General features: G+C 47.6%; 1 protein-coding gene across 1 annotated transcript in view; it reads right to left on the reverse strand.

Annotated features, from left to right (window-relative positions):
• The window catches only part of IZUMO1 (izumo sperm-oocyte fusion 1), a 74,731-nt gene extending 63,489 nt beyond the window's left edge, over nt 1–11,242 (reverse strand). Inside the window, exon 1 of the mRNA XM_083161715.1 lies at nt 11,213–11,242. The gene's annotated coding sequence lies outside the window, so the exon portion shown is untranslated. The remainder of the gene's footprint in view (nt 1–11,212) is intronic.
• Nucleotides 11,243–14,397: the final 3,155 nt, after the last annotated feature.

Genomic DNA, 14,397 nt, shown 5'->3' on the forward strand with positions numbered 1-14,397 from the left:
AATGCACAGTGTGGAACTGGATCCCTAGAAGAGGGGAAACGTTGGCAGCCATCTTTAATGGCCACCATTTTGGTGTCCTACACAGATTTTCAAGGGGCTCCCTATCTAAACAGGCCTCTTCTGATGGCATATTATAATCTAAAAGTGCAACATTTCATATACCAGACATACTAAAAACCAAGTGATGCAGGCTACAGCTGGGCACACATTAGACCATTTTGGTACTTATGTATTATCTGGACTCCCATGTTAAATGCATCCCCATTTTTTCATACCCCTACTATCCAACTACGCATGGAGTTGATTTTATATAGTGTGGCGAGCGCAGCGAGCCACCGTGCCCGAAGCGTGGTGAGCGCAGCGAGCGCAGCGAGCCCCGCGAGGGGACGCGGTCTCATAAGAAAAACGGGAGTCCAGATATTACATAAGTACTACCATTTTTTTAAATGATGTACCCAACTGCCGATGGATCAAGACTTTAAAATCTTTCACATCGTCCAGTATGTATAGACTATCGCACCTCCAGGTTGGTCGTGCACACAGCTCAATCTGATGATGTCACCAATGACAGCATACTCCTGGATATGGCCACTGATGATATACAGTATGTGTAGGTCTTTTGAAACACTATATCGTTTGTCCAGGGGTTCAGCATCGTTTGCACCTCATCTAGGGCCTGAATCTGATTAGCGAATGTCCCCTGCGTGTTCGTATGTGCAGGGCTTTGGTGCGGGAACATTCTGAGACTTGTATAGTGTCCGTGGTGCTCACACAGAGGGGGTGTGTAATGGAGGCTAGCAGGGGGCTTTCGCATGATAACATTGGATGCACCAAGGAAAACGCTAGGCGTTACCATGGGTACGCGGGCAGGTCGATGCCTGCCGGGGGCGGGCGGCTGACTTCACAGGATGTCAGCAGCCGCTCAATTCTCGGACCGGATGCTGAAAGTCTAAATCAACAAAGACTGACTTAGATTTGCGAGCACTGTAGAAATCATTAGATAGTCGTCGATTATCGAATGATTATGGCCCCACACGCAACCCTGCGAATGGATATTTATGCAAAACATCCATTTGTAGGGGAGGGCATTCACACGCCCGGGTGCGGGAGTGCCATGGATAGGTGCATGAGTATCACGGGTGGGGGAGTGGCAGGTGCGGGGTTGCCGCAGGTGGTGGAGGGTTTCCGGTGATGCTGTGGAAGGGTCGGGTGCAGATGTGCTGTGGGTGGTGGAGTTACAGGTGGGGGGTGCCACATGTGCCATGCCAGATTAAGGTCTAAATGGGCCTGGAGCTGAAAATGATCAAGGGCCTATTATGCGCAATAATAGGGGTTGTGGCCAGCCCCTAGTAATGTGGGAGACGTGACCATTGTTCTGGTTGGGTGGTCTGCTCATGGGTGTGTCTCTATTTGTGTAAATACTTTCAACTAATTATATATGCGTGGAAAAGGCAGAGGGCTGGCATAGGAAAAATGCAGGGAGATATATTGGCGGGTGCCCTCCAACGGTGCACCCGCAGGTTGCCAATGTCCTAAAATACTTGCGGGGTGAGGCTGCATTCCAGTCATAAAAAAAGTACTGAAAGCTGAAACATTTTATGTGGTCACCTAAGTTTATCACACAATCATGCAACACAATAGTAACCCCCTTATGCTGTATTTGCCTCTTACACACTATGCCACAAGGAATGAGCCAAAATTCACACCGACTGAGCCAAAATTCACACTATGGCAAGTGGATTGAGTCAAAATTCACGTTATGCCACACAGATTAAGGCAAAATTCACATTTTGCCACATGGATTGAGCCAAAATACACACTATGCCAAACAGATTGAGTAATAATGCATAATAAATTAATATGCTTCATAAACAGGGGCATTGCGCGCCAAAGGCGCACATTAAAAATTTACACCATAATGCCCATTACATTTTAAGCCACACACCATAATGTCCATTACATATTATGCCAAACATCATAATGCCTATTAACAATTCTGCTACATTAGTGCTGCTTACCTACATGTCAATGCTCGTTGGCATGGGGATTACATGCTCATTGCCAAGGGGGAAAACATGCTCACGGTAACTGGGGGACAGCCGCCGCCGGGCACAAATGACAGCCATTGACAGCCAGGCAGAGATAAGGGGCTGCCCGGCTGTATTCAGAGCACTGCAGGTCCCGGCTATTTTTCACACCTGAAAATGCAGGGATTTACCTGGGAATATGGTCCCAGGATCATGCAGGGACATTCCCGGACTGGCCCTTTTTACACCAGCCTAGTCTCTGCATTTTCTGGTGTGAGGGGGAGAGAAAACCAACCAGCTATATCTTCGGAACCAACTGACCCATTTACAAGAGACCAGTATCATATTGAAGAAGTGGGCTTCGAATGATTTTGGTCCCGTGAAACTGGGCCGTTTGGTTCCAGAGAAATCTGTCCTCAAACAACATGAACAGCCATGAAATTACATTTCATAAATGAAAAAATTGGTTTACCCGCATATCTCTGGAACCAATGAACCCATATGGACCAGATTGAAGGTCCAGTGATTTGGGTTCAACTAAACCTTTAGCTTCTGTGATGCCGGAGAGGGAACTGGCAGTCGTTGGAACAGGGTGGGGTCAGGTCCCATGTTATCCTATGGGGAAAACATTCCAGCTTTGCCTGGCGGTATGTCCGGTTCCCAGGGGGCTAGCGACACAGCACCAGGCTCGTTGGAAAGCCCTGGCCCTCAGCTACAAAATGGGCCTATTTGGAGAGTGGGCCTGGAGCTATAGCTCCATCAGGCCCATTGTTAATCCAGCCCTGCACATGTGGGTGGTGTGGATGGGGGAGGGGCGGGTGCAGGGGTGCTGCAGTTGGGTGGGGGATTGTGGGGGGCGGGGAAAGGCCGGTGTGCCATGGGTGGGAGAGGGGCTCGTGTGGGTGTACTGTGGGTGGGGGAGGGGTGATTGTGGTGTAACTGCAAGTGGATTCGGGGTGCTGTGGGTGGTGGAGGGGCAGTGCAGTGGGGTTGCGGGGGCACGGGTGAGGGTTGGGTGCGAGGGTGCCATGGGTGGGAGAGGGTGCTTGGTGCGGGTGGGGCAGTGACAGGTGCTGGGATATTGCGGGTGGTGGACTTACACATGCAGGTGTGCCCCATGTGGGTGGTGTGGGTTGGTCAGGTGCAGAGGTGCACCGGTTGAGTGACGGGCAGTTGCGAGGGTGCTGTGGGTGCAGGAGGGGCAGGGGTGGTGTGGGTAGGGGAAGGATAGGTGCATGGGTACTGGGGGCAGGGCCGCCGAGAGGGGAGGGGAGCAGGTACATTTTACCTGGGCCCGGGCTTGGCAGGGGGGCCCTGGTCCCGGGCTTGGCAGGGGGGCCCTGGTCCCGGGAACACACATACTTTTTTTTTTTTTATGATTTTGCCCGTGTGTAGTGGCTGGCGCGCAGATGGGAGAGCGTGGCGGGCGCTGAATGTATACTGGAGGAATAGGAGAGCGGCGGGGTCAGCTGTCACTTACAGTGTGTACAGCGGCAGCTTCAGTGTAGGAGAATTATCCTGCTCTCCGACTCTTGACTCCTCTGCGCAGCTCAGCTAAGATGTGGCAGGTGGGGCTAACAGAAAATGACTGCCTACATGCCAGGCTCCAAAAAGATGGCCGCCGTTGACCAATGGGGAGCCAGGTTTACTTTCCAGGCAACACAAGAGTGAAATAGGGGGCGGGGCTTAACGGAGTCTGCTGCAAATGAAGGAAGAAGAAGAAAAGCTGCATCCTGGTCATGAAGAGAGACCCATGGACTGGAGCAGAGAGACAGAAAGGTAGAGAGAGAGGAGGGGTGCCTGCCTGCCTGCCTGCTACTCTTGCATACACAAAAAACTTATGTACCTATATTGATGATTGTGTGTCTAACTCTGCTGGGGGGGGGGGGGGGGGGGTTAAAGGTCGACATGGCTCAAGGTCGACATGGTCCAAGGTCGACATGGTTTTAGGTCGACATGAGTTTTTCACTGTTTTTTTGCCCGAATGTCAACACAGTCGACATGGACGCAGTTGGAGTCGAACCGCAGCCCCTCGCATCGCTCGCAATGCTTCGGGCACGGTGCCTCGCTGCGCTCGGCACACTATTTGATTCTACCACCACGCCCTAGTGGATGGTAGGGCATGAAATACCGCCTGTCGGCACGTCAGCTCAAAAAACAGTGAAAAACTCATGTCGACCTAATGACTGTCGACCTAAAACCATGTCGACCCTGGCCCATGTCGACCTTAAGTCATGTCGACCTTGAGCCATGTCGACCTTTAACCCTGTCGACCTTGGGGACAGTCGACCTTCCGTGGTCGACCTAATGACTGTCGACCTAAGTCTGGTCTTACAGATGACCGTATCCCTATAGTGTGGGGGAGCAGGTGCAGGGTTAGCGGCAGTATAGTGTGTGTGTGGGGAGCAGGTGCAAGGTTAGCAGTGATAGTATAGTGTGCATGGGGCGCAGGTGCAGGGTTAGCGGTGATATACTATGCAGCGTTGGGGACTGCAGGCGGTGTGAGTTACCGACGCTTCAAAGCCTGTGGGCTTTTTTATCAAGGTGCTGGCAAGAATGTTCCTTTGAAACATCGGTTTGTATTTATTTCTGAGTGCCACCTACCCCAACACTGCACTATATATATATATATATATATATATATATATATATAGACATAGGTGACAGTGGCACACACTCGGGTTTTCACAAAAAGCAGTCAGACTACAGATGTAGTTTCCGTACTGTCCACGTTTACCTGTGAAGGTATCCGGCTGCGCTCGCCACGCTTCGGGCTCGGTGGCTCGCTGCGCTCGCCACACTATTCTGTTCTCAACTCCACGCCGACGTGGATAGTGGGGGTATGAAAAGGTCGGAGGACGCGTCACGCCGCCCCTCGCGGGCTCGCTGCGCTCGCCACGCTTCGGGTTGGCGTGGATCGTGGGGTGGCGTTACAAATTTGGGGGGACATTTAAGTGTTAATTGTGCCTATTTGGGCTCTGTAGCCCATTTGATTCCTATGGCCAAATCGCGGCCATTGAAGCATTGAATGTAAAATCGCGGGCAGCACTAAATTTAACATTGAACCCTATGGGAAATCGCGGTGATCGCGGGCATCGCGTCGCGGCCGTTAATGTACTGCCTGCGATGCCCGCGATCACCGCGATGGGCGCCCAACTAAGTAAAGAGTACCAAATATATATAACCAAATATATATATATATATATATATATATATATATATATACTGTATAGGAGACACTCACCAGTCTTGTAGCAAAGTCATATGAATTTAATCAGGCAGTATATATATATATATATATATATATATTAGCTGCCACTCACTAAGCACCTACCTAGGAAGCATTGGCATAGCGAAGGGTCCGCAGACTCTGCGGTGGCTTGGGGGAGTCCGTGCCGGCGGAAGTCTGCTGGGAGCGCCCTCCATGGGGGCCCCGGAAAGTTGTTGTACCCGGGCCCATGATTTCTCTTGGCAGCCCTGCCTGGGGGTGGGGGATGGGCTGGTGAGGTGTTGGGGCGACTGGGTGCAAGGGTACTGGGGGTTTAGGAGGTCCGGGTGTGGGGGTGCCATGGGTGGGTGAATTAGTACCGCGGCTGGGGTAGTGGCAGATGTGGGGTGGCCACAGGTAGGGGTGGATGTCTGGTGGTGCTGTGGGTGGGCTGCAGGTGGTGCTTCCTTATTTACACTGCTTTATCACTTTCAAGTCTCTGAGTGATGCTTTTTTCCTGATCGGAGATTGGGGAGGGGCGATCTCGGCAACTGCTGCGCTGATAGGCTATTAGCCCTGATCTGTCACTCTATGACTCCGCCAGCATTATACACACAGTAACAGAGTGACAGATGTGGGCTATTAAGGAGATTGGCTTTCTCTTCTCTTTTCTCTCTTCTTCCGGTTCTTTCTGATAATTATAGATGTCAGAATCCTACATTTTTTTCTTTATCCCTTTATAATACAGTATGTTTCAAATCGATTATAATGTATATTTCATTGGATACTGACTCCTATTATTCTTAACTGTATCGGTATGGGTCACTGGGCAGGGTGTATCAAGCTTCAATCAATACCTCTTTCTTAAGGGTTAATGGGGGGGAGGGGGGAGATTCATCAGAGGTTTTGCCTAGGGTGCCAAGAACTCTTGCACCGGCCCTGACTGTTCCCAGAACCAGAGACATCAGCCTTCCAGCAGCTGGTTATTGCTCCAGCTCCACACACCTGGTATGTAGTTTTATATTATCGTTGGCAGATTGCTCTGCCTCCTGAACTCTGATCCCCTAGTCCCCAATACCATTTGGTAGGTGGGATTCTCTAGTTTTTAATTCCATTAAAATCTAAGAAATCTAGTTCCGGGAACTGGAGATATCTGCAGTCAAGCAAGCTGTCCTCCCACCAGAAAATTATGAATAATGAGCCCACTCCACTATACACCCCTCCTCTGCATATTAAACATCCTTACATTTGGTCTATCTATAATACTTTAACTGACCCGGCATATACTGGGTCACCTAAGTGTCCATCTCCGTGCTTTGCTCCGCCCCTCTGGAAACCCCCTTCTGAAAATCCTGCGTTTGCCCCTGGGGGTGAGATACCACTGTGAGACCCTCCCTTAATGGGAATCAAGGGCCTGATTCAGACCTGTTCGCTAAACTACGTATAAGAGGTAAATGCCACCCTTCCCGCCACACTAACACATGCCATGCATGTGGACGCAAGCAGGATAAATCATTTGATGGTTGCTCACCATACAAATGATTTCTCCTGCCTTTGCTATGAAATGTCAGCCTGGACTGACTTTTCCAGCTGGATTCAGGGCAGTCACTGACGTTATATGACATCAGCCACCTGCACCAAGCAGGCATCGACCCGCCTGCATCTGCAGTGGTACGCCCAGTGTATTTATGGAGCTAATGGCCCGACAGGTGTGATGCTCGCTGAAGCCGTTCATCCCCAGGGTTTGTACATGCACCTATTCGCACATGCGTAACCCCAACCATCTGTGACGGCGGCGAATTGGGCCTGCTGCGAGTCGGTATGAATCTGCCCCCAAGTACATTCAGCAGACTTCAGCAGTGTCCCATTTGATGGTACAAGCCTGGAGATCAGGACCCAGAACTTGCACAGAGCTCTATCACTGACAGTCATACATTCAATGGGCTGATATAGGATTCTGATTACAGATAAAGCGCTATCAATCAGAAAGGTTCTTCTTACAAGTGGGGTTTTATCGTACCATCAGTTTACAAATAAACCAGTGGCGTAACTATAAAATGTGCACTCCCCTGCCGGAGCAGCCCCCTCCAGTACAATAAATACCCTCAACCCTGCCTTAGGCCGCCACCGATGGGGCTGTGGCCGGGACCCGCAGATCTACTTGACTGCGGTCCCGGCGCTCCTCCTGGCTGGCTCCTGCTAATGAAAATGACCATCACAAAATGGCTGCCCCTAACAGCAGACTGTTTTTGAGGATGCTAAAGGAGGCCGCCGCCTCCTCTAGCATCCTCAAAAAGGTGTCTGCTGTAAGGGGGCGGACATTGTGTGTGGGCTATTTTTCATTAACAGGCGCCAGGAGGATTGCCAGGTCTGCAGTCAAGTAGATCTGCGGGTCTCGGCGGCGGCGGCGGGAAGCAGAGGGGTAAGGCAGGCTTGTCCCGGCAGCAGTGCAGTGCATTGATAGACCTGCAGACCCCCGTCACCCACACTTACTCAGCACCTCCCCGCGGCCACTGAATTAAACCCAACTGTTCTGTTAATCTGTGAACAAGCATTTCATGAACTAATATCTCCTGTAGACCCAGAAACCTCGAGAGCACATTCTTACTGGGAACTTATTATTAGGAGGACTGAACACTTTGAACACTCTAGAGTGATTTCTATTAACGATCTCCAGTAATTTAATGTACTGAATTAAGTACTGTACTATTCACTAATTACTACTTTATAAACATTAACTCTCTCCTATCTCACTGTTGGAGATGTATCCATATGCATTGTGTATATACTATATTTATGCAATGTTGTCTGTGTGCATTTTATTAGCTGTGTATGTTTTTATTATTATTGATGCTTATGTTATATTTTTAAGCTGTGGACCCACGGTGCAATTCTGGCTATTGATTTTTACTTTATATTCAAAATCTAATAGAAAGTTAGGGTCTGATTCAGGCCTGTTCTCTAGGCTGTGAATGTTAATAGCCTAGCGAACAGAGAAACGCCGCCCGCTGGCCGACCCACGGGTGAAAAATTATTCGATGGTGGCCGACCATCGCATTTTTTTTTCCCGTTCACAGATACAAGTCAGTTCTGACAGACTTTTCTCTTGACCGGAGATGGCCGAATTCGGGGCGGGAACTGACGTCATGTGACATCAGCTGCCCCCCCCCCCCCCCCCCCCAGAGCAGGGGAATGCCCAGCATTTTTATAATGACACCCATAAAACCCTGGGCATTCCTCTGCACCAGCCATGCGATTGGCTGCCTGTTGCTATGGCTACTGGAGGAGACCAGTCCCCGGGCGGAATGGATGCAGACGCAGCATGTCTGCATCCATTCCATGTCCGACCGCACACGCTGCTTAGCCCGGACGCACGCTTGGCCCCCGCTGCCCGCATAGCCCCCACTGCCCTAGTAGCCCACGTTGCGTGTGTCAGCAGCTTAACAGGGCCCTTTTGCTAAAATAAAGGTGTACAGACAATTATGAATTTTTTTGTCAATCTATAGCGCACCTTATGTTTTTCAGCCTAGGTAAACACAAAAATGAACCTTTCACCAAAAAGGTTTGTGGAATTTTTTCTCTACTTAAATCTCAAGGTCGCTCAAACATTTAAAGTGACCCACGCACAAAAAATTGTGTAAGTGTGTTTTGCATGTGTTTTTCGCCAGGGTGGCACTATTTTGTTGTTGCTATAAAATAAAGGGGCCCATTAAAATAGAGCAGCTCGGGGGGCACATGGCACCCTGCCCCCCGGCCCTGCCCGCCACTGCACTGAAGGATAAATTAAATAATACAGCCCACCAGGAACCTGACTTCTCCTTTCATATTTGCATTTCTCAGTGGTGCGGCACATTTTATTGTCAGAAAATAAAGGGGTTGATATATCAAGCAGAGAAAGGAGTGGAGAAGCTGCCCAAGCTGATTGGTTAATATGGACAACATCAGCACCGGTCCACTTCACCACTCCTTTTTGCCCTGTTTATGAGTAACTGATTTAAATCCCTCCTCATGTATGTTTTTTGTTGTGTATTTAAGATCCAGGAGTTTTCTTGAACATTCATGACAGCACATATATGTAGGATGCAGACATAGACATTTCTATAAAGACTGTAGAAGCCAGCTTGTCTGGCTGAAAACAGCATAAACTCACCTGGCTATTGGCAGGAATCTTTAGCTCACACACTTGATCTGGGCATGGGGGTTCGGCTTGTCTTGATTGACGGGTTGGCTGATTTGAATGACGGTTCAGGATAGGCTGGTTGAGGTCAGGGGTGGAGATTGATGGGGTGATGTTCTTGCTTCCAGAAGATTCTGCCTCTTGCTTCAGGGAACGTTGCCCTCCCGCCCGCCCCAATTCTTAGTTAGAATTAGTTTTGAGAAGTCGTTTGCATTTATTCGTTTTAGTTGTGTCGGCTTATTTTGTTTTGGCGGAAAGAACGGTAGTTAAATTAGAGCTGTATTTACACTTAGCTGGTGGTTGATGTCAAGATGTGGGCATCACCGATCCAGGTGGGCCCACATCTGGACCTTAACGATCATCTACTTCGGATAGCGTAAATTGTTGCGGACATTTGTAGTTTAGGGCAGGTGGCCCAATTTTTTGATGACTCGGGCAGAGTGGTGAGCTCTGCCTTAGTGATATTGCGAGGTCAGGGGCAGAAGCAGAAGGTTAACCCCCTGACCTTAAGGGCAATTGGTCCCTTTTGAAAAGTCCGCTTCGTAATTGAGCCGTTGTCTTGGACGCTGGCAGGTGGCCGGTCCTTGGCAATTAAGGGCAGGTGGCCCTTAGATCCGGAGTTTGTTATTTTTATTACTTTGTTATTTTCCAGCAATGTTATTTATCTTGCATGCCGTTCTTTGCCCGCCACCTTAGTTAGAGCAGGGACATAAATTTTCAAATAGGCCGCCCCTGCTCAAAATAAATAAGCCGTCCCCTTTAAGCCCATTCAGTTGTACGCGTCTTTATTTCTTAGATAAGTGGTGTGAGTGTGGATGAATGCCTATGTCTGTGTGGAGTTTATGGGTGCAATCTCTGCAGTCCAGGTGCTCAGGGGCACCATTATGGAGTCCCCACATCGCCCCTCATCCACGGTAAAAGGCACAGCCAAAATGGCCACTACACATGCCCAGTACTGAAATTATTCTTTGGAAAATGGCAGGTACCATGTTTCCAGAGACTTACGCATCCGCAGTGGACTCCGGCACAAAGTAAGATTTTACAGAACTGTGGAGAGGAGGGGGCCCACCCAAAGCCCCCTCCTCTGTTAAAACACCCCTTAATGCAGGGCTGGATTAATGCTTCCAACAAGAAGACCAAATGAGGAAAAGGAGGACAAATGACAAAGATACAGTATGGAGTGAAGGGACTTCTCTGTCTTCTGCTTGAAAGGGCTTTCTGAGCGATATCTTTTACTATATCCTCTGGTGTGTACACTCAATATTGGGAGCACCCATGCATAGTTAACACATACTTTCCTACCAGAGAGTACATTTCAGGGGGGTGGGACAAAGTTGACCCTCACCAAGACCCTTGCGTTAATTTAGCTCCGCCCCCTCACCGCGGATCCACAGAAAAACAGTATTTGATTCAGCGGGGAAGGGGGTTGTGGGGGTGATGCGGGGGAATTCACCACCTTCCTGGGGGAACCCAATTTTTGGGAGCCTCCTAGCCATTCTGGGAGGATAGGGAAGTATGCTTTAGCAACCCTTCCCATCTGCTGAACATGCAATTCAATTTGGCTATATAGCCAAGGACACACATGTTCAGTGGTTCCTGGGGACGTCACTGAATGATACCATTTACCAATATTTTTCAGTGTGTACACTAAATATCGGGGACCCGTGGACAATATTGTCAGCTATAGTGTGTATGGGGCTTACACACTATGGCATTATTGTAGCTTACAAGCTACAATATTGCGTTGCTATAGGCATCTATGGCATTGCTAAGTGACTGTCGCTATGAGAGGTCACTTACTGTCTGCTGTTTTCTTCAGCACTGGCTTCCTCACCTCTAACTGCAGGAAATGAAAGATGATTGTCCGGTAGTCAATAAAGTTTAGACAAAAAAAATTTTCTCCCAGTCCCTGCAACTGCATGATGGGAGAGGGGTGAGAGTCTGCACAGTGCAGTCAGTGAGTGGGGATGTGTCTGTGCTGTCACCACCAACAGGGCTACTGTAACTTAACGTTCACTCTTCATAGCAGTCATATTTTTTATATACAGATGCTTTAGTTAATAGGCCCTAATTCAGACCTTTGGTCTGCAAGTAAGTCGCTGCGGAGACCGATGCTGCGGGTCTGCATATGCGTATCGGCGAATCTACGCATATGCAGACCCGATGTGTGAACGCCTTTGGCGACTATCACAGTTGCCAAGGTGTTCACACACAGCAGGGTGGGTAGTGGGCGGGCAGGGGGCTGTCACATGGGGACACCCAGCATTCCTGGGCGTGCCCACAAAAAAAACCGGTGGGTGTGCCCAGAAAAACGCTGGACGTCCCCATGCAAACGCAGGTGTGGCGAAGCCTGCACGGGGAGGGCGGCTGACGTCATATGACATCAGTGCCCTCCCCCTTTTCGGCCATCTCTGGCCCAAATAAAAGTCAGATCAGACTGACTTTTATCTGCGAGCTGGCAAAAAATCTTTCGATGGTCGCCGACCATCGAATGATTTTTCACCCGTACGCCCGCATGCGAATGGGTGTGTCAAAGTACACATCCATTCACATGCTGGCGTGGGCATTGGGTCAGCAAAGGGGGATGGGCATTCACTACCCCAAAGGGTGGTGTTTATGCACTCGCTAAGTAGCAATAGAACGCTGAATCAGGCCCATAGATCCCATACTTGTTGCTTTTATAAGTCTTGGTGAAACATTGTAGTCTCTTCTCTGTCAAAATAATAATTAAATGGAAACAAACCAAAAAGGTTTTTGCTGTATTTATTTAACCTGGTTGAGATCTATTATCATGAATATGAATATCAATGTGTTATAGGGGACAAAGCTGTCCTTGATAGTCCGTATGAAAATATGTTCAGACTCAGAACAAAATTTTCTATGTAAATGCCATTTTTCAATGATTTAGTATTTTCCATGTTGTTTGGATAACACGTCCTTCAGATAAAGAGAAAATAAACAAATCAGACAAAGTTACAGCACAGTCAGTTTTATCCTTAAAATACCATTTATGAAACGTTTTAATTTGCACTATTATTAAGTAATAATTTAACTAATACCAGAATTATTAGCCGAGTAACGAGTGCAGACATCAAGGGAACGATTCAGACCTTAACAGAGGGCAGCAAAATTTGCACGATAATCGTAAAAGTGCGCATGCTCACAGTACACAGTACAGCGACTGGACATAGTAGTTGTTGCAATGTGCATATGTAGGAAGGAGATATTTCGTACTTTGACACAGTCTCGTACATAAAAGCAGGAACAAATCAAAAGTGTACATTTTACCAAGGTTAGCAGTATCATGGTGTAGTGTATTCAGTATAGAAGTAAAGCCAATTCCAAAGGCGCCATTCGGGCAGACAATTACGAGAAGAAGGGAGTGTAGTGACAGAATACTATGTATCACAATTGGCAGCTACAACCGTTTCATAACCATTATAATTAAAAGACATTTATGTAACACATAAGCCTCAATATACAGAGAAAAAAGAAAAAAGAATATTAGACGTCCAGTCGCTAAACACTCTAAATCTAACCTACCCCCTTCTTACAAAGCAAAATCCCAAAAACCCAAAACAAACCTCCCCATAAACCCCCACCCTGTATGACCTAACCTCAACCTAGGTATATCTGGATCCCATTAACATAACCCCTACCCTCCTAACTATACTTATAACCCCCTCCACCCATCCCACCCATCTACTTAAAGAATTAAAAAGGATATTGACCGAATAACTAGCAGGGGAAAAGAAAAAAGGATCATTTTTTGAATATAGAGGCAACTTAAGTAAACTAAACTAAGCATACACACCCCCGCTGCCCCCCGTATAAAAATAAAATAAAAATGTAAACGAATATAAGCTTACGTCCCTAGATAAACTGAGGAGGATATCAACTGGCAAACAACAAGAATTACAAAATATGTAATAAACAGCAAGAGATATCTCAAGTTATAATGTGGTGTGTATTATCAATCTGGCCATTTTTCAAAACCAGGGAAGAGAGGTCCATAGGGTCCGGGTCTTTGTCAGCAGCAAGTGAAAAAGTAGGATAAGTTCCACAATAGGAGTGCAAGCAATTCCAAAATGATGTCGGATACATTATAGGAGAGTGGGACGGGCATCAGCGAATATAGAGCAGTGAAGCAGAGTTGTAGGCAAGTTTTCAGTTTTGAGCCAGGATCTTGTGGGTGCTTATCACGGATGTCTAGAGAAGTAGAAGTCATATAAGATGCGATGTCACAACGCATGGATATAGTGACTTATGGCGCTTTAGCAGGTGCGGCATTATTGTAGGGAATAGAGACCGTATCCTGCTGCAAAGTATTGAGTTGATTTATGATTAAAAAATTATTATAAAAAATTGTGAAAAATTATAAAAAGTTGACCAATTGGGTATTACAATATTAATTTAATATGTTCTATAAAATCGACATGACACAAATACAACTACAACACATCTAAGTACGGTGTAATTAAAAATATGACAGTATTCACCCCTACATAGGACCTCAGTGATATGATTTTGGAAAGTGGATGGATCTCACTTGTTCCTGGTGATACTCTCCTTATGAGTATGTGGGTATACTTTGATAAAGTCATCTGTGGATGACGAAACGTGTTAGGCGCTCGCCCTCTACTGGACCCTGTGGATTACAATTTATTTCATCTCACTTTGGACCAGCTCTCCTTTCTTGGTTTCAAGTTAATACTGGACAATATCCAACCAAGGGACACCACCACCTGCTAATTTTGTGAGGCCCTCCATTCCGTGAGACGTGTACCATCTTTCCTCACGAAGGGAGAACATTACCACCGGCTCCAAGTCAGGTTTATGGACACCCGCCATTCCAGTATACCCACATACTCATAAGGAGAGTATCACCAGGAACAAGTGAGATACATCCACTTTCCAAAATCATATCACTGAAGTCCTATGTAGGGGTGAATAGGGTCATATTTTTAATTACACCGTACTTAGAA

This window comes from Crinia signifera, chromosome 19, assembly GCF_055691185.1.
Source record: "Crinia signifera chromosome 19, ASM5569118v1, whole genome shotgun sequence".
Taxonomy (NCBI): Eukaryota; Metazoa; Chordata; class Amphibia; order Anura; family Myobatrachidae; genus Crinia; species Crinia signifera.